The 20,363-nt window shown below is 43.5% G+C and overlaps 1 long non-coding RNA gene across 1 annotated transcript; it reads left to right on the forward strand.

Moving 5' to 3' along the window:
• The first annotated feature begins 7,296 nt into the window (after positions 1–7,296).
• Positions 7,297–17,659, forward strand: LOC138843525 (uncharacterized). The gene is made up of 2 exons (XR_011378338.1): positions 7,297–7,648; positions 17,477–17,659. It is a non-coding gene; the product is annotated as an uncharacterized lncRNA (long non-coding RNA).
• Positions 17,660–20,363: the final 2,704 nt, after the last annotated feature.

Genomic DNA, 20,363 nt, shown 5'->3' on the forward strand with positions numbered 1-20,363 from the left:
TTGTGTGTTTCAGGAAGAGGAGAGACAAAATGGCTGTAAAATCTCTCTTATCAGGAAAGCATATAGACAACTCTTAGGAAAGTATTAAAGCTTAGGGGTCAGTGCTGTGACACTGTAGGTTAGGCTGTGGTCTGCAGTGCCAGCATCCCATAGGGGTGCTGGTTCAAGCCCAGGCTTCTCCACCTCTAATCCAGTTCCCTGCTAATGTGCCTGGGAGGGCAATAGAAGATGGCCCAAGAGGTTGGGCCCCTGAACCCCCATGGGAGACCCAAAAGAAGCTCCTGGCTTCAGCCTGGCCCAGCCCTGGCTGTTGCGGCCATCTGGGAATGAACCAGCAGATGGAAAACCCCTCTTTCTCTCTGTCTCTCCTTCTCTCTGTGTAATTCTGCCTTTCAAATAAAGAAATAAATCTCTCTTTCGAAAAACAAAAGTCAATTTTGAAAAAAGTATAAAGTTTATTATAAGTATAATTTTTTTTTTTTTAACAATTTGGTCTTTTTTTTTTTTTTTTTTTTTTTTTTTTTGACAGGCAGAGTGGACAGTGAGAGAGAGAGACAGAGAGAGAAAGGTCTTCCTTTGCCGTTGGTTCACCCTCCAATGGCCGCCGCTGCAGCCGGCGCACCGCGCTGATCCGATGGCAGGAGCCAGGATCCAGGTGCTTTTCCTGGTCTCCCATGGGGTGCAGGGCCCAAGCACCTGGGCCATCCTCCACTGCACTCCCTGGCCATAGCAGAGAGCTGGCCTGGAAGAGGGGCAACCGGGACAGAATCCGGCGCCCTGACCGGGACTAGAACCCGGTGTGCCGGCGCCGCAAGGTGGAGGATTAGCCTATTGAGCCACGGCGCCGGCCATATTATAAGTATAATTTTAAAAAGTATTTTTATTTCTTTATTTGAGAGGCAGAGAAAGAGGGAGGGAGAGAGATCTGCTGGTTCACTGTCCTAATGCCTACAAAAGCTGGGTTTGGCACTGGGTTGGGACAGAAGTTAGAAACTGGGAACTCAATACAGTCTCCCATATGGGGTGGCAGGAGCTCAATTGTTTAAGCCATCACTGCTGCCTCCCAGGATGCACATAAGCAGGAATCTGGAGTCAGAAGCAGTCAAGAACAGAGCCAAGAGTGGCACTCAGTCCAATATGGGACACAGGAATCTTAACTGGCATCTGAACTGATAAGCCAAACACATACCCCTCAAGTAGAATTCTATGAAAACACATTGGAAGACAGACATATTTGAGAAATCATCATAGAAAAGATGGAAATTGGAGCCAGCACCATGGTGCAGTAGGTTAATCCTCCACCTGCGGCACCGGTATCCCATATGGGTTCTGGTTCTAGTCCCAGCTGTTTCTCTTCCAATCCGGCTCTCTGCTGTGGCCTGGGAAAGCAGTGGAAGATGGCCCAGGTGCTTGGGCCCCTGCACCCACGTAGGAGACTGGGAAGAAGCTCCTGGCTCCTGGCTCCTGGCTCCTGGCTTCAGATTGACTCAGCTCGGGCCATTGCGGCAAACTGGAGACTGAACCAACAGAAGGAAGACCTTTTTCTCTGTCTCTCCCTCTCACTGTCCAACTTTGCCTCTCAAATAAATAAATAAAATCTTAAAAAAAAAAAAAGATGAAAATTAAGCTGAGCTTGAATGTTAAGTATATAGAGGACAAAAATTCAGATGAGTGGAAACAATCTGTAATTAAATATGAAGAGTAATGGAAAGGAGGAGACACAGACACTGTCTATTTGGCCCTTAGGATCCCCTCTTTGCCATGCTCCACTCTGCCCCATCGTGCTCTGGATCCTGGGAGCTGACCTGCTGTGGTAGACTGGCGTATCCTCCAGCTTCCAGTTAGCTGCAGCTAATGTGGAGATAGGAGGGTCGGGGGAGAGGGAAGTTGACATTTTTACTCTCCTGGTCTCATCCCTACCAAATTTCCATGGCTTGCTCCCTGTACTGAAAGCCAAGGCTCTTGACCAGAGTCCAGCTCCATCCATTCCCTTTTCCTCTTTCTGGTAATGTTCCCTTCCCTTACTCCTTTGAACCTAAAGATTATGTCAGTTCACCACCCACCCCAAAACTAGCCTTAGGTCACTGCATTACTTCCTGCTGGCCCTATAAACTTTGCCCACGCTAAGATCTCCTGTAATTACTTAGTTTAATATTCCATCATTTCTTGCTGTTATTCTAATACTCTGTTTGTGATTATAAGTAATCATTTAATATACCCTTATATTTTGTGCTTCATTCATTTATTTGTTTAAATTTATTTGAGAGAGACAGGTAGACACAGACAGAGATAGCACTCCAATCTTCTCTCCCTCAAATGCCTACAACAACCAGGGCTGAGCAAGGTCAAAACCAGGAACTCTGTCCAGGTTTCCTATGTGGGTGACAGGAATCCAAATATTAGGGTCATTACCTGCTACCTCCCAAGGTTTGCATTAGCACAAAGCTAGAATCAGAAGTGAAGCCAGATTTGAATCCAGGTACTCTGATATGAGATACAGACATTCCAAATTAAGCCAAATGACTGCCCCTGTTTAATTTTTGAATTATAATATCTTACCTCTTTTCTTTAATGCTAATGGTATTTCTTAATGCCTCTGCATTTTAGTAATTATGAAATCATAGTTTATCTTCTCAGTGATGTGTAGGTTCTACCTTGCCCTTTGGTCCCTGACCAAAAGCTGTCATTAAGTCAATAATGTGTGAGTATGGCCCTTTAGGAAAGATGACGTGCAAATTTGTGAAGTATTGCATATTTAAAACAGTAAGTAAAAAATAATTCAAAGATATATATTACAATCAATGTCATCTTACAATCCAGAAAGTACAATATTCAGGGAAACATAGTCTCATAAGGCGTAGAAAAGGCTCACCTCAGATTCTCATGGGAAAAAGACTATTTGTACTTCACTCAATAGGCAGCTGAGTGCAACTATTGGGCTTCTGAATGGAGTGCTGTAGTTAGGCTTGTGATAAAAACTTTCAGCAGTGTGAAGGGTAGACTGAATAGAAATGCCTGATTGGATCTGGGAAGATCAATTAGACTGCTATTGCAATAATTTAGATGAAAGGCTATGAAGATCCAAAGTGGGACAACTAGAGTGGAAATAAAGAGGATGGGGCTGATTTAAAGCCTGGTAAGTCTTTAACAGTTACAATAAAAAACAGCTAACTCAGGATAGCCCAGGTACTGGGTTTAAGACTTAGAGGAAATCTGAAAGGTGAAAACAGGCCCACAGGGCTTCCTTCTCCTGGATGGAAGCTAGGGAGGATTTCTCGAGCTCATATCAAGAAGCTGGAAGCTCATGAGACCACATCAGTTAAAGCTGGGTGCTGGGTAAATGAAATTCATTACTGTTCCTACAATTTTTGTGTACTCTTTGGAATTTTCCATAATAAAAGGTCTTCTAAATACAGAAGAATTTGGACTAAGCTGAAAAAAAATAGAGAGGCAAAAACCTTAGAGGTTAAGAGCACAATCTCTTGGCATGACTGTTATATTCTGGTATTTAGCCATAGCAAGGTACCTGAATTTCATTTCTGACTCTGGCTCCTGACTCCGTCTTTCTGCCAATGCAAACTCCAGGAGGTGTAAATGATGGCTCAAATAATCAGATTCCTAGCACCCATATTGGATACTTGAATTGAGTTCCAACTCCTGGATCCAGCCCTGACCCATGCTATGAGCATTTGGGGAGTAAGCCAGCAGATGAGAGCACTCTGTCTCTCTGCCTCTCAAACAAAAATTATTTTTTTAAAGAGATAAGTTTATTTTGGTGCAAAAAAATTAAAAGCCATACATACAAGGGTTCTTCAGATAGTTCCTGGAAAATGCAGATTATGAAAAAACTGTGATTTTGAAATTTTTGCACCTAAATAAACTTTTATTTTTGTTCTTTTCCACAAACTTTTTGCAGTAGTATCACATATATATTGATTTTCAGCTACAATTCATTCTCCAAGGCAGGTCATAGAAGTTATAATTTTCACCAGCTTTTGGCTGGCTATGGAGAAATTTTCTGATGTGTCTTTGCCCAAAAGATCATAAGACCCTCCTCATTCCAGAAGGTTCCTGCCCCATGCAAGAGGAAGGAGAGCTAAAGAATGTGAGCAGACACAGGCCTTGGAGATTCACCAGCCAGACTATCAGCAGTCATTCCCACGCAATGAAGTCTCCATAAGAACTCAAAGGACAGGGTTCAGAGAGCTTCCAAGTATCTGAAGATGTGGTTCGTGGATCTTGGGGCTCCCAGAGAGAGCATGGAAACTATGCACCCCTTCCCTGATACCTCATGCAGTGCATCTCTTCATCTGTGTCCTTTGTAATGCCTTTTATTCATAAACTGGTAATTGTTCCCCTGAATTTTTTGAGGCAGCCTGGCAAATTAATAGAACTCAAGGAAGGTGTCATGGAAATCCCAACTCATAGCTAGCTGGTCAGAAGCACAGGTGAAATGGTACCAAGATGCTTGCCACTGGTATCTAAAATGTGAGGAGAGGACAGACATTTGGTGCAGTGTTCAACCTGCTGCTTTGGCCTGCCACATCCCATATTGGATTACTTGGGTTCACGTCCTGACCTCATGCCATATTCTTCCTGCTGATGTATTATATCTAGGGAGGCAGCAGGTGATAATTCAAATAATTGGGTCCCTGGCACCAATGTGGAGGACACAGATTGAGTTCCTGACTCCTAGCTTTGGCCTGGTTCACAAAGGGAAAGTTTTCTTACTCTATAAAGAGCTTCTAAAGTCAATAATGCAATGACCTAAAAACCCCATAGAAAATGGACAAAGACATGAACAGATACATCATCCAAGGAAATTTACATATAATTTTTTAAATTAAAGATTTATTTATTTATTTGAAAGATAGAGTTACACAGAGAGAGGGAACCTCAGAGAGAGAGATCTTTCATGTGCTGGTTTGTTCCCCAAATGGCCGCAATTTCCGGGGCTCCAAAGCCAGGATCCAGGAACTTCCTCTGGGTCTCCCACATGGGTGGCAGGGGCTAAAGCCCTTGAGCCATCTCCCACTGCTTTTCCCAGGCTATTAGCAGGGAGCTGGATGGGAAGTGGAGCAGCAAGGAGTTGAACCATATGGGATGCTGGTGTTGTAGGTGGCAACTTAACCTGCTGCTGTGCCACAGGGCCAGCCCCTGTATTCTCCTTAAAAATGAGAAGAAGCCTTCAACTTACTCATTAGAAGATGTATGTAAATGAAAACATTATAATACTGTATTTCATGAAATTACAGTAGCACAAAAGTTTGATATCTTACTTTGTCAGGATATGAGGCAGCATTGCCATATGCTACTGAGAGTGTTAATTCATTCAACCTCAGCCTAGAATGTTTTATAATATCTCTAAAAGATTATACATGCACATGAGCTTTTACCAAACAGTTCCTCTTCTGAAGGCTATTCCATAGACATACACGTGAAATGACATAGCATAATGGAAATTAATCAAACCATCCTTTACATTAGAAAAATATTTAAAAAGGCAACATTGGGCCTGGCGCTGTGGTGCAGCAGGTTAACGCCCTGACCTAAAGCGCTGGCATCCCCTGTGGGCACCAGTTCGAGACCCGGCTGTTCCACTTCCGATCCAGCTCTCTGCTATGGCCTGGGAAAGCAGTAAGAAGATGGCCCAAATCCTTGGGCCCCTGCACCCACATGGGAAACCCGGAAGAAGCTCCTGGCTCCTGGCTTAGGATCAGCACAGCTCCGGCCGTTGCGGCCAATTGGGGAGTGAACCATCAAATGGAAGACCTCTCTCTCTCTCTCTCTCCTTCTCTTTTCTCTGTAACTCTGACTTTCAAATAAATAAATAATTTTTTTTTTTTTAAAAAAAGGAACATTACAGGGATAGGGACTGGTTGAATAATGAGAATCAAAACAGAAGAAACAGGTTCTGGGGTGATGCTGGCATCCTATATGAGTACCTATTCAAGTCCCAGCTATTCCACTTCCCATCCAGCTCCCTGCTAAAGGGCCTGGGAAAGCAGCAGAAAATGGCACAAGTACTTGGGCCCCTGCTACCCATGTGAGACACCCAAATGGAATTTCATGCTCCTGGCTTCAGCCTGCCCCAGTCCCAGCTGTTGCAGCCATTTGGTGAGTGAACAAATGTATGAAAGGTCTCTCTTGCTTTCTCCCTCTGTCTCTTCTGCCACCCTCTACACTCTCCCTGTAACTGCATTTCAAACAAATTAATAAATCTTTTTTAAAAAGAAATAAATAGGATCTGGAATTCTACAACACAGTGGGATGAATATAGTCCACAATAATGCATTATATACTGCATAAAAAATGGGAAGACAGGAACTGGTAAGTGCCAAACAAAGAAAAGATAAGGAAATAAAAATGCTAATTGCCTGATTTTATTAGTTTATGCCATGTATACACATGTTGAAGTATTGCACTGGGGACCAGGTGTTTAGCCTGTTGGTTAAAATGCCAACATCCCACTTTGGAACTCCTGGATTGGATTCTAGGCTCTGATCTTAATTCCAGCTCCTGCCAGTGCAGACCCTGGGAGTCAGGGGTGATAGCTCAAGTAATTGGGTTCCTACCACCGTTGTATGAGACCTAGATTAAGTTTTTGGCTCCTGGCTCCTGGCTCCAACCCCAGCTATTACAGGCATTTGGAGAGTGAACCTCAAATAGGATAGGAGCTCTGTTTGTCTCTCTATCTCCATCTCTGTATCTCTCAAATAAATAAAAAAAATTTAAAAAAAATATTGCACTGTAACCCATAAATGTACACAAGTATTACATGTTAGTCAAAAAATTTCTTAAACGTAGCCGGCGCCACGGCTCACTAGGCTAATCCTCCGCCTTGCGGTGCCGGCACACCAGGTTCTAGTCCTGGTCGGGGCGCTGGATTCTGTCCCGGTTGCCCCTCTTCCAGGCCAGCTCTCTGCTGTGGCCAGGGAGTGCAGTGGAGGATGGCCCAAGTGCTTGGGCCCTGCACCCCATGGGAGACCAGAAGAAGCACCTGGCTCCTGCCATCGGATCAGCGCGGTGCGCCGGCCGCAGCGCACTGGCCGTGGCGGCCATTGGAGGGTGAACCAACGGCAAAAGGAAGACCTTTCTCTCTGTCTCTCTCTCTCACTGTCCACTCTGCCTGTCAAAAAAAAAAAAAAAAAATTCTTAAACTTAAAACAAGCAAACACAGAAAAGACTGTATTAAGCGGGTCAAATAATTTATTTTTCATCTATAAAATAAATCAGTGCATCTTTGCAGATAATAGATCTTTCTATATTCTTTTTTTTTTTTTTTTTTTTTGACAGGCAGAGTGGACAGTGAGAGAGAGAGACAGAGAGAAAGGTCCTTCTTTTCCATTGGTTCACCCCCCAATGGCTGCTGCAACATCCGAAGTGATCCGAAGCCAGGAACCAGGTGCCTCTCCTGGTCTCCCATGTGGGTGCAAGGCCCAAGGACCTGGGCTGTCCTCCACTGCACTCCCGGGCCACAGCAGAGAGCTGGACTGGAAGAGGAGCAACCGGAACAGAATCCAGTGCCCCAACTGGGACTAGAACCCGGGGTGCCGGCGCCGCAGGCAGAGGATTAGCCTAGTGAGCCGCGGCACCGGCATCTATATTCTTAGTGGTGGCATCTACAAATGTGCTAAACAAAAAAAAGGTAACACAACCAACAGTATATATAATATACTCACATTTGTGTGCATGGATAGTTTGAATATATACTACTTTGTATATGTACTTTCTGTACATATATACTCAAAAATAAGCAGTAGTACAGAGATACAATTTTTAAAGGTACATTTAGTGACGTTATCAGCTAGATAAGTAAGGAATGTAAATTTCTTCCATCTCCTACTGTCCATCCTACATTTCTCTAGTTCTCCCTCCATGTTGGCTTTGTCCTAAAGCTTGTTTCTTATGGTCAGGAGATGGCCATAGTAGTATGAGTACTCACAGACACAACTTACAGCAAGAAAAGTATAGTGTTGCTTCAGGCTCAGTGTCCTCTGAGTGAAGAAATCTTCCCAAAAGCCCTCTAGTGGACATCACCTAAATGCCACATTGGCTGGTTTTGGTATACCTGCCCAGTCCTCACCCTGCCACTGGAAAAAATAATTGGGTTTACCATAAACAGCTCACACCAGTGATGCTCAACCTGAGGTGATTTAGCCCTCCAGAGGTACTTGACAGTTTCTAAAGGTATTTTTGGTGTCACATGATAGACAAAAGGTGCAAATTCTACCATTGAGTAGAATCCAGCGTTAGTGCTAAACACTCTACAGTGCCTAGAACAGCCCTCCTAAGCAAGAATTACCTAACTCCAAATGTTGACAATGTGGTAACTGACTTAGACCCATGTTGGTAAGTCAACCTCCATAACCTCTGCAAAAACCTTGACTTGAATAAGGTCAAATTTATCTGCTTATCCTCTCAGTTATGCCGCCTCTTCTAACTTTCTACCATGGGTGATGTACCTCTGCTTTTGTCTAGAATAAGGAAACTATAAGAAGGTGCCAGTAGGACCACATGATGAAAGAGTAGGACTCCAGAATATGAGAACTCCTGGGGCCTGTGTTGTGGAACAGCAGGTTAAGCTGCGCCTCCAGTGTTGGCATCCCATATGGATGCCAGTCCAAGTCCTGGCCGCTCCACTTCCCATGCAGCTCCCTGCTAATGTGCCTGGGAAAAGCAGATGATGGCCCAAGTGTTTGGGCTCCTGTACCCATGTGGGAGATCCAGATAAAGCTCCAGGCTCCTGCCTTCAGCCCGGCCCAATCCTAGCTGTTGTAGCCTCGTGGGGAATGAACCAGCAGATGGAAGATCCCTCTGTCTCTCTCCCTCTCTCTCTCTGACTTTCAAAGAAATAAATATTTTTAAAGAAAGGTAAGAACTGCTGTTTCCACATGGAGAAAGCTAAGCTATAGATCTATAGATATTCTCTATATTAAGTAGGGAAAATAAAAAGGAGAGACTATTTGAGAATAGCAAAATAATTGCTAAAATTTAATTTACTGTATTTGGAGGATGAGAGAGAGTCCATCACTGGAGGGATGATGACAAGATTTTTAGAAAAACAGAGACTGGAAGATGACTTTATTATTGACCAGGGTAAAGAGTTCAGGAAAACAAACATTTAGATGAGGTAAAAGAAGACTCATATGGTGTTTTAGTTGTTTTTAAGATTTAGTTATTAATTTGAAAGAGTTACACACAGAGACAGAAACAGAGAGAGAGGTTCTCATCCACTGGTTCACTCGGCTGGTTCACAATGTCTGAGGCTGGGCTGGGGCTGGGACTGAGCCAGGCTTGAGCCAGGAGCTTCATTGGGGTCTCCCACATGGGTGTCAGGGGCCCAAACATTTGGGTCATCTTCCACAGCTTTTCCCAATGCATTAGCAGAGAGCTGAATCTAAAGTGGAACAGCTGAGACTCAAACTGGTGCCTATATAAGACACTGGCGTCGCAGATTGCGGCTTTATCTGCTAGGCCACGACACTGGCTGACTTATATGGTTTTGATATGAGCAGGGAGATAGCAAACAAAGAGGAGCTGAGGGTTGCTAGTATGTGCACCACAGCTCCACACGCACCACCCTGTTCCCTGCAGGCTGCTGCTGCCCAGGTTCCACTGCTAAGACCCAGTACTGGCTAGAAATATCCAATATTGTTGCAGACTGTGTTCCTGCAAGGATCTCTAGGTCGTTACCATGTTGTTATAATAAAATTACCATGACTGACACAATCACCCTCCTCATTCATCTAACGCCATGACATTTCCAAGATTTAAAAAACAGGGGGAGCATAGAAACTGATAGTATTCAAGGCTGGCCCCAAACTCCACCCTCTGAATATTCAGTTAAGTCTCACCCCAACCACCACTCACTATGTTTCCAGATAGTATGGTCTCAAAACTTGTTCATTGCAGTTCTCTCTCCTGAAGTTGTTCAGGCTCATTTCTGGAGTTTGTACTTTCACTTTAAACTAATCTCATTTGTATCTGTGTCTCTTCCTTGAATTCTTTGTCATGTGGAGACAAGAACTTGGACCAAGCCTAGTCAGGGGCCACCTCCACAACTTTTTACACTATTTACCTTCATCAGCATTCATCTGGCTGTAATGATCAGCATTAATTTTATAGGGTTGAACTTGAGTATTATGACCTGTTCAGTAGTGGCAAATGTCATGACTTTGTTAACATGACAAAAGGAGATTCTTGGCATACAGGTCAGTTCCCATGCTTGCATTCTAGGGCCTGAGCAATGCAGGCAACACACAGTCAAATTCATCCTTCTGGGCATTTCTTTTTAAGATGAGAAGGAGACCACCAACAGTCCCATCCCCTTTGTTAAAACATTTTTTTGTTATTGTTCAAGCAGGCTACATTGCAACCACTTAGTTTTAAGCTTCTTGGTTACCAGTCACAACCATTTTGCGCTTCCCTAAACTTACACCCAAGTCATCGTGATTGAATTAAAAAAAAACACTTTATTTTATTTATTTGAAAGGCAGATTTATACAGAGAGAAGAAAAGACACAGATATCTTCCATTCCCTGGTTCACTCCCCTAATGGCTGCAACAACCAGGGCGAGACCAAGCCAAAGCCAAGGTCGTCTTCCAGGTCTCCCATGTGGGTACAGGGGCCCAAACAATTGGGCCATCCTCTGCTGCATTTCCAGGCACATAAACAAAAAGCTGGTTCAGAAGTGGAGCAGCTGGGACTCAAACTAGTACCCATATGAGATACTGGTGCTGCAGGTGATGGCTTAGGCTGTTACACCACAATGCCAGCCCCATCGTTATTAAATTTTGGTAATTTCTACTTACTGGGGGAGCTATCTCTGATATGGCATTTCACCTTGAATTTTTTTTAATAAGTCCTTTATTAGCCAGAAACTGAGAGCAGGCTCATGCCTCTAGATCTCTGGACCCCAAGCAGAGGCAAGGGTCGGGCTTTTAAAGCTGAAAACTGCCTTCCCATTTGGAGGGAAACAAATAGGAACAAGGTACAGGGAGCAGCATTTGGCCGTTACTGTTTTACAAACAATTGCAGATGCTATTCAGAACAATTACAGGTGCTGGGTGTACTGCCAAACAGGATTCAGTGGGGAGACTTCACAGAGCCACAGCCTGGGTTTTGAAAAGTCCTGGAGTTGTTCACATGGAGTGGGTGAAAATAGAGACATCGGCCAATATGGAGTCACTTCAGTTTCTCCTTGCACTTCATTCCCCACTTCTTTTTAGTAAAGAGTCAAAGCATTTGGTCGTCTTCATTGTCCAAAGGGTTATAATGAGCACTCAAATGAGTTTAACAGAAGCTATGCATTGCTTGGTAAAGTTAGCAACCAGTTAAGGATACAAGGACCAACAATTACTAGCCTGATGAGAACGAGTGAGTCCAAGACAAGTTAGGAGGGTGGTCAGCCAGGGATTCCAGTTAAACCAGATATGGTACTAGGAGATGTTTGTTTCTCCTTTTTGTTGGCATTCTAGATTTTCTTTAGTAGGATGTCTTATTATGTCTGATTTGTTATAAAAATAGCAGGATTCATCTGATGACACACAGAAACCCCCCTGAGAGAGAAACAGTAGATCCAGTCCCTGTCTATTTTGTAGGACAACCTCTGCAAGAGACACTACCTGGCTGTGTAACAGAACAATAGAAGATTGGTCACCTTCAATTTTTTAAGAACTTAGAAACTACCAGTCCAAAGGTGAATGTTCTAATTCCAGGATATTTAGTTGTGGAAGAGACAATTAGAGAAATAGACCAGTCCACTAGCAGTCTTAGCTTGGGGTTATACTTTTGTCTGCTACTGCACCCGTGATAGCTGTGCTAGGCCAAATGGATTACAGATCACCTTATGCTTGGTCCCAAAGCTATAGCATTTTAACTTATATTTAGGAACACGCCCTCCAAGACAAGGAAGATGGGAAATGGAGAGGTGAAAGGCTTCTCACCACTTGTTTTGCCAATAGAATTTGGTCATGTCCCTCTAGATGACCCCTCTCTTCATGATTGCCTCTTGGTGGTTTCCTGTTCTTCTCTGCCAGAGGGCATCAGTTGGGACCATCCAATCTGTTAGATAGATTCTATTGAATTGGGATGTCAAAGGAGAAGGGGTCAAGGTCTTGGCTTCTTTCTACTAAGGAAGCTTATTGATTTCTATAAAAATTTGCATACCAAGAGGGATCAAAAAGGGTAACCTGTGTAAGGCACAAAATAAAGGGTAAAGGGTGTCTCTTTTCTTATACTTGCATAACTAAAAGCAGCCACACTAGTGATTCTTAGAAAAAAATGTGCTGTAACATGAAATTCTATCTCCAGTTGGAGTAGAAGTTGACAATTTTTTTAGTTTGTGAAGACAAATATCTTTTTCCACCTAATCAGGTAATGAATGCATTACATTTTCTCATTTTGTTGTCACTTGGCAGCATGCCTTTCTTGTAGCTTTGTGAATCACCCAAGTTTACCCCACACACACCTCCCATTTTTGTTATTATTTAAATTATTGGTCCAGTGCAACAACTTGGTACTTAGAAATATTTGAATCATTCCTAACCAACTTCCTCTTGGCTCAGAATCTTCTGAACACTTATTTTTCTTTCTTTTTATCTAGACTCAAATGCATTTTCTGATCTTGTATCAGTACCTCACCAGTTTCATCAGCTTGAATGACATTTGTCTTATAGATACTCTCCTCAGAGTCTAAGAGCTATTTTTCTCCTCATTTTAAATATTATTTTTGTGGCTGCTGCTGCAGTGCCAGCATCCCATATGAGCACTGTTTCGAATCCCAGCTGCTCCATTTCCAATCCAGCTCCCTGATAATGTGCCTGGGAAGGCAGTGAAAGATGGCCCAAGTCCTTGGACCCCTGCACCTACATGGGAGAGTCAGGAGAAGTTTCTGGTTCCTGGCTTCAGATCAGCACAGCTGTGGCTATTGCAGCCATTTATTGTGTGAGCCAGCAGATGGAAGACCTCTCTCTCTCTCTCTCTCTCTCTCTCCCTCCCTCCCCCTCCCCCTCCCTCCCTCCCTCCCTCCCTCTCTGTAACTCTGCCTTTCAAATAAATAAATACATCTTTGGAAAGTAGTATTTTCAAGCTTTCATTTTATTTGAAAGGTGTAGGTGGTGGTGGGGGGTGACGGGGGACTGATCTTCCATGGTTTATTCACTACTTAATCACTCCTCAATCACTCCTCAAATGTCCACAATAGCTGGAGCTGGGCCAAGCTGAAGCCAAGAGCAAGGAACTACATCTGGGCCTCCTGTGTGGGTGTCAGGGACACAAGTACTTGAGCCTTCATCTGCTACCTCCCAGAATGAACATTAGCAGGAAACTGAGTCAGAACTATACAGGAGCTAGGACTTGAACCAGGCACTCTGGTATGGCATGCGGGCATCCTTAGTGGCGGCTTTACTCACAGTGCCACAACGCTAGCCCTGAGGTTACCACTGTAAAACATTGAGGTGCATAGCTCTGGATGTTTTCTTTTTTTTTTTTTTTAAAGATTTTATTTATTTATTTGAGAGGTAGAGTTACAGACTGTGAGAGGGAGAGACAGAAAGGTCTTGCTTCTGTTGGTTCACTCCCCAAATGGCTGCAGCAGCAGGAACTATGCCGATCTGAAGCCAGGAGCCAGGTGCTTCTTCCTGTTCTCCCATGAGGGTGCAGAGGCCCAAGGACTTGGGCCATCCTCTACTGCTTTCCCAGGCTACAGCTGAGAGCTGGATCAGAAGAGGAGCAGTGGGGACACGAACCAGTGCCCATATGGGATGCCAGCACCACAGGCAAAGGATTAACCTATTGTGCCATGGAGCTGGCCCCCAAATGTTTTCTTATTATTGCTCTTTGAAAATATTGGTTGGTTTTACTGTATTGTGGTCAAAGCTCATTCATTTTATAATGTCCATGCTGGTCAATCTGGCTAACCACTCAACTGCATATGATCTTAGCTTGCCTCAGCTTTTCTTCTGTAGCAAACACTCCTTTCTTGGCAGCCCATTACTCTCTCCATTTTCTGTAACCTGCTCTTCTTTCCCTTCCAACTATGGACTCACAAAAGCTACTAAATTGTTACAAATGCCTTCTCCCACCCTGGTCAGAGTTGACCAGTCCACAGGTGATCATAGAATCCAAGTTTGGTCCTTCATCATAACACCCACCCTTGCTGGACTTGGTTGACAGGCACAAGCACCTGACCCAGAACTCTGCCGTCCATATTATTGCTTTAACACAGGACCACTGAAGTCGGTACCATCATGGTGGCAAAGCCTTTGGGATGTCGGTGAGGTCCAGGGGTTTTAGCAGCCAAGTTTCCTTCCATTTGCAGGAAGTCGATTTATAGTGAGAATGAAGCAGACATGGAGGACACAGATAAGAGACAGGAAGTTTTGGAGTCATTCAGGTTCCCTGCTCCTGAGACCTACTTGCATTCTTACCCTTTCTAAGTTCTTCCAAATCAAAGAGACTCAGGATTAAGTCCCCTCTTTTGCTTATGCTAGGTTCCTAAATAACAAACATATCCTCTTCTGTCTAAGGAAACTCTGATTTCATTCCTTCCATCTCTGGAACATTTCTTTGTTTAGGTGGTAATGAAACATTTTAAGGTATGCCACTAAGGTTACATTAGGCGATTGTGGTAAATACAGGTTGCTGTTTCTACAGGAAATACCTATCAGAAGCCATTGGATCAGACCAGCAGTACTTTTTGCTTGTTACCGGTATGTGAATGAAAATAGGCAGTGAGTGACAAAGGCAGTGGGCAGATTTACAGTCAGAATCATGTTTAATACTCTGTGGAGCATTAAGCCATCAAAGCTTATTTAAGTCAGAGTCAAGTGAAAATATTCCTTCCTCATATCCACTCATATTTTCAAAGTTCAAAGTACATTTTTCATCAATCTGTTTACAATCTCTGATGAATTTGATGTCATATTAATTACTAGTACTCAGACTAGAAATTCCATTTGTAGTATGGCAAGTTCTGACAAAATGTCTCAACATTAATTTATTGAAAATTTTCTTTTTTAAAAACAAATTTATTCTTATTTATTTGAGAATCAGAGTAAAGAGAGAGAGTGAGAGATAGAAAGAGAGAGATCTTCCATCTGCTGGTTCACTCCCAAATGGTCACAACAGCCAGGACTAGGTCAGACTGGAGCCAGGTTTCATCCAGGTCTCCCACATGGTGCAGGGGCCAAGCACTTGGCCATCCTCTACTACTTTCCCAGGTGCATTAGCAGGGAGCTGGATCAGAAATGGAGCAGCCGGGGCTCAAACTGGTGCCTATATGGGATGCCTGGGTTGCAGGAGGTGGCCTTACCCACTATACAACAATACCAACCCCACACTTCTAATCCAGCTTCCTGCTTGTAGCCTGGGAAAAGTAGCAGAAGATGGCCAGTTCTTGGGCCTCTGTCACTCATGTGAGAGACCCAGATGAAGCTCCTAGCTCCTGGCTTTGGCCTGGCTCCCCCCTCACTGCTGCTGCTGCTGACTGTGGAATCAAACAGCAGATAAAGACCCTCCCCCTCTCCTTCTTTCCCTCCCTCCATTTCTAATTCTGACATTCAAATAAATAAATAAACCTTTTTAAAAAACTTAAAAAGAAATGGAAATTCCACCAAATTAATGGGAGTATATCATATATTGAAGCCACCTGAATCAGCCATGCAGGCAGCAGCTTAACCGTCTATGCCATGACACCAGCCCCAACAATATATTAGTTTAAACCTTTTTTATGCCAAAAGATATATCAGGTACATCAGCAGCATTTGGGGCTTCTGCTTGGTTTTCAACAGTCTGAGATTTATAGAGCTGTTCCATGTGGTAGACTGGTGAAATAAATCAAGATATGATAGGAAATACTACCCCTGCATCCTTTCAAGCTTTAAGAGTGCTATTATCAATCACTATTCTTCTGATAAATATATTTCTTTTGGTTCTCTATCTTTTTTTTTAAGATTTATTTATTTATTTGAAAGTCAGAGTTACACAGAAAGAGGAGAGGAAGAGAGAGACAGAAAGGTCTTCCTTCTGTTGGTTCACTCCCCAAATGACCGCAACAGAGTTGAGCTGAGCTGATCTGGAGCCAGGAGCCAGGAGCTTCTTCCTGGTCTCCCATACGGGTGCAGGGGCCCAAGGACTTGGGCCATCTTCCACTGCTTTCCCAGGCCATAGCAGAGAGCTGGATCCGAAGAGAAGCAGCCGTGACTAGAACTGGTGCCCATATGGGATGCCGGTGCTTCAGACCAGGGCGTTAACCCACTGTACCACAGCACCTGCCCCTGGTTCATTATCTTTTTCTAAAAAGCTTTTCTTATTTGAAAGACAAACTGACAGAGAGAAAGGGAGACATATTTTATTTATTGTCTTACTTCCAAAATACCCATATCAGCCCAGGTAGAACCAGGCCTAGGCCAGGAGCCTGGGTCTCTCACATGGGTGTCAGGGACTGAGGCACTTGAGCAAAGTGCATTAGCAGGAGGCTGTATTGGAAGAGGGGTGGCCTGGACTTAAATCATAGTGACATGGAATGTGGGTGTCCCAAGAGGTAGCTTAAACAGCTGCACCACAACCCCCACCCCTGGTTTATTATCTTAATTAGAGTAAGGGGAGGGGCAGTTTTAGAGGCCTGCATTGGACCTTACCCCTTATGATAGCTCTTTTCCCATGGGCCAAGAGGCCAATTATCAAGTGTGCCTATTTTGGTTATACCTACACCATGGGTTTGTTGATGGAGTAGACTCTGTAAGCCAGACCCTGACCAGGATCCCATTTAATACCTCAATGCCACATAACTACACTGGGGCTAGAATAATGCTACGGTGCTGGGTATCAGTTTCAGGGCAGACCTGAATCTAACAATATTAGAAATGTTTGAGGCACAGCGGGTTAAAGCCCTGGCATGCAGCACCAGCATCCCATATGGGCAATGATTTGACTCCCGGCTGCTCCTCTTCCAATCCAGCTCTCTACTATGGCCTGGAAAGCAGTGGAAGATGGCCCAGGTCCTTGGGGCCCTGTACCTCTGTGGGAGACCCAGAGGAAGCTCCTGGCTCATGGCTCCTGGCTCCAGATCAGCTCAGCTCAACTCTGTTGCGGTCATTTGGGGAGTGAACCACCAGAGGGAAGACCTCTCTCTGTGGCTCTGCCTCTCTCTGTAACTCTGCCTTTCAAATAAACAAAATAAATCTTTGAAAACAAAAAAGAAAGAAATGTTTGAATAGTCCCCCTTTCCAAGGCATGCAATTGCCAAATGGCTGTAGATCCCTTTGGGAAAGACTGCGGGACTATCAGCCATACTGCTTGCTGCGGTTCTTTTCTCCTGATACCTAACTTCATCAGCCAATGGGGTTTTGAATCTAAAAGTTGGCAGAAATCCAGGAACAAGACAGAAGATTGTAATGTTTTCTCAGTAAATCTTCCTTTGGTATCCTTACCAACCATCACTGATTTCTTTCTTCTCTTTTTTTTTTTTAGAATACGCCTTGTTGGGGGCCCATCTGTTTTGTACCTGGAGACTCCATGTCTTAATAACTATTTCCATAACTCTGAGGGACAGGCCCACTTGAGTGCTACACACTTTCGAACATCCAAAATATCCTTATCAATTCATATTTATTAAAAGATTAACATCTAGAGGCTCTCTGTGAAGGGTGGACAAGTGTTCATTGTACTATTTCAATGTTTTTTCTAGTAAATAATGGAACAAAGGTAAAAACTATGAACAAAATAAATATTGAAACTAAGGATAAGAATTATTGACTATATATATTTTTAAAGATTTATTTACTTGAAAGGCAGAGTTATAGAGAGAGAGGGAGAGACGCCAAAAGAGATTTTGAATCCGCTGGTTCACTCTCTAAAAGGCTACAACAGCCAGTGTTGGGTCAGGCCAAAGCCAGGAGCCAGATGCTTCATCTGGGTCTCCCACATCGTTGACAGGGAGCCAAGCACTTGAACCATCTTCCACTGCTTTTCCAGGCATATTAGTAGGGAGCTGGATAGGAAGTGAACAGCCAGAATATACCATCACCCATACAGGATGGCAGCATTGTAGGCAGTCACTTAACCCCCTATGCTACTACACCAGTCTCAGCAATATATTATTTTAAATCTTTTTCATGCCCAGAGCTTTAAGTTTGTTGTGATGTGTTATGCTGATACCACACTTTTGTGGAGAGTAACATGAATTCATATATATAAAGGTCAAAATTATGTTTGTGTACTATAAACCATTTAATTCTAATGGTGAAAATTCATCCTGAGGGAGTCATCTAAGATATAAAGAGAAATTTCTCATGAGTATATGCATTGGAGCATATTCAAAATAGGAGAAAGCTGGAAACAACTCGAATATGTAATCATGGAAATAGTTAAGGAAATTGTGATCTATCTATTCAGTGGAATATTCTCTTTTTCAAAGATTCATTTATTTTAAAGGCACAGTGACAGAGAGAGGAAAAGAGGAAGAGAGGTGGATGGGGAGAGAGAGAGAAAGAGAGATATTCCATCTGCTGATTTACTACCTAAATGCCTGCAAAAGCCAAGGCTGGGTCAGGATATGGGCATCTATTTTTTTTTAAGATGTATTTATTTATTTGGAAAAGTGACAGAGGGAGACAGAGAGAGAAAAAAAAAATCTTCCATCCACTGATTCACAGCCAGGTCTAGGCTAGACCAAAGCCAGGAAGTATATCCTGGTGTCCCACATGGGTATCAGGGGTCCCAAATACTTTAGCCCTCTTTTGCTGCCTTCCTAGTCACATTAGCAGGAAGCTGGATCAGAAGCCAATACCATGACTTGAACAGGCACTTAGATACAGGACGCCGGCAACAGTGGAATTAGGCATTGTGACCAGTGTCTTAATCAATAGCTGCTTTTTTTTGGAATTAGCAAAATATTAATTTCCCCTGTTTTTTTTTTTAACGTTAATTACTGATATTTTCCAATATATTTCCAAAATCTCTTTCAGGGGACCGGTGTTGTGGTGTGTGGGGTAAAGCTGCTGCCTGGGACACCAGCATCCCATATGGGCAAAGGTTTGTGTCTTGCCTGCTCTGCTTTCAGTCCAGCTCCCTGCTAATGGCCTGGGAAAGCAGCCCAGGTAGACCCATGCCACCCATATGGGAGACTGGGAAGAGGCTCCTGGCTCCTGGCTTTGCCTGGCCCAGCCCTGGGTGTTGCAGCCATTTGTGGAGTGAACCAGTGAATTGAAGATCTTTCCCTCTGTCTCTCCCTCCCTCTCTGTAATTCTGCCTTTAAAATAAATAAATAAATCTTTTTAAAAAATCTCAGGATGAGATAATATCCTGTTTATCCATATTGTCATCTTATTTTGTTGTAAAATGAAAATGTTACCACATTAAACTCCCCTTTGAAAAATTTCTCTTTACTTTCATTGGGAAAGAAACAAAAACATGGAAGATTATAAGGGAGAACTTTCAAACAAAGTCAGTTTTTTTTTTTTTTAAGGCACCATTCCATAAGTTGCCTTGCTATCAATCCAACAGTATATTTCATAAGTTGACCTAGCATGGCATTTTGCCATTTCTCAGAAATCACTTTTACATGCTAAATATACCTAGTCTGCCAATGTACAGATCTGGCAGACCCTTCACCATTCTCAAAAGCTGACTTTCAAGACGGGCGTTGTGGTGCAGCCAATTAAACCACCGTCTGCTGCACTGACATCCCATATGAGCACCAGTTCAAGCCATGGCTACTCCATTCTGATCCAAATCCCTGCTAATGTGCCTGGGAAAGCAGCGGAAGATAACCACGTGGGACACCTGGATGAAGCTCCTAGCTGCTGACTTTGGCCTGGCCCAGTCCTGGCCATTGCAGCCATTTGGGGAGTGAACCAATGGATAGAAGATCAATCTCTCTCTCTCTCTCTCTCTCTCTCTCTCTCTCATTCTCTCTTTGCCTTTCAAATAAAAATAAATAAATCTTTTATTATTTAAATCTGACTTTCTATAATCTCAGGGATGGATGTGATAAAGTTTGGCTCCCTGTGTCCTAATTTTCCATTACAGATCTCTGGTTGCTATTGGTCAATTTGTACTCAATGCATCCATGGAGAAAACAAGAGTTTTCCCTACAGGGGCTGGTATGGTGGCACAGCAGGTTAAGCCACTGCCTGTAACAACAGCATCCCATATCAGAGTGCCAGTCCAAGACCCAAGTCCCAGTTGCTTCACTTCCAGTCCAGCTCCCTGCTAATGTACCTGAGAAGATGGAAGAAGGTGTCCCAAATACTTGTGCCCCTGCCACCCATATTGGATATCCACATAGAGTTTTGGACTCTTAGCTTTGGCCCAGCCCAGTCCTGGCAGTTGTGGCCATTTGGGGAGTAAAACAAAG

The sequence above is a fragment of the Oryctolagus cuniculus genome, chromosome 8 (genome assembly GCF_964237555.1).
Source record: "Oryctolagus cuniculus chromosome 8, mOryCun1.1, whole genome shotgun sequence".
NCBI lineage: Eukaryota > Metazoa > Chordata > Mammalia > Lagomorpha > Leporidae > Oryctolagus > Oryctolagus cuniculus.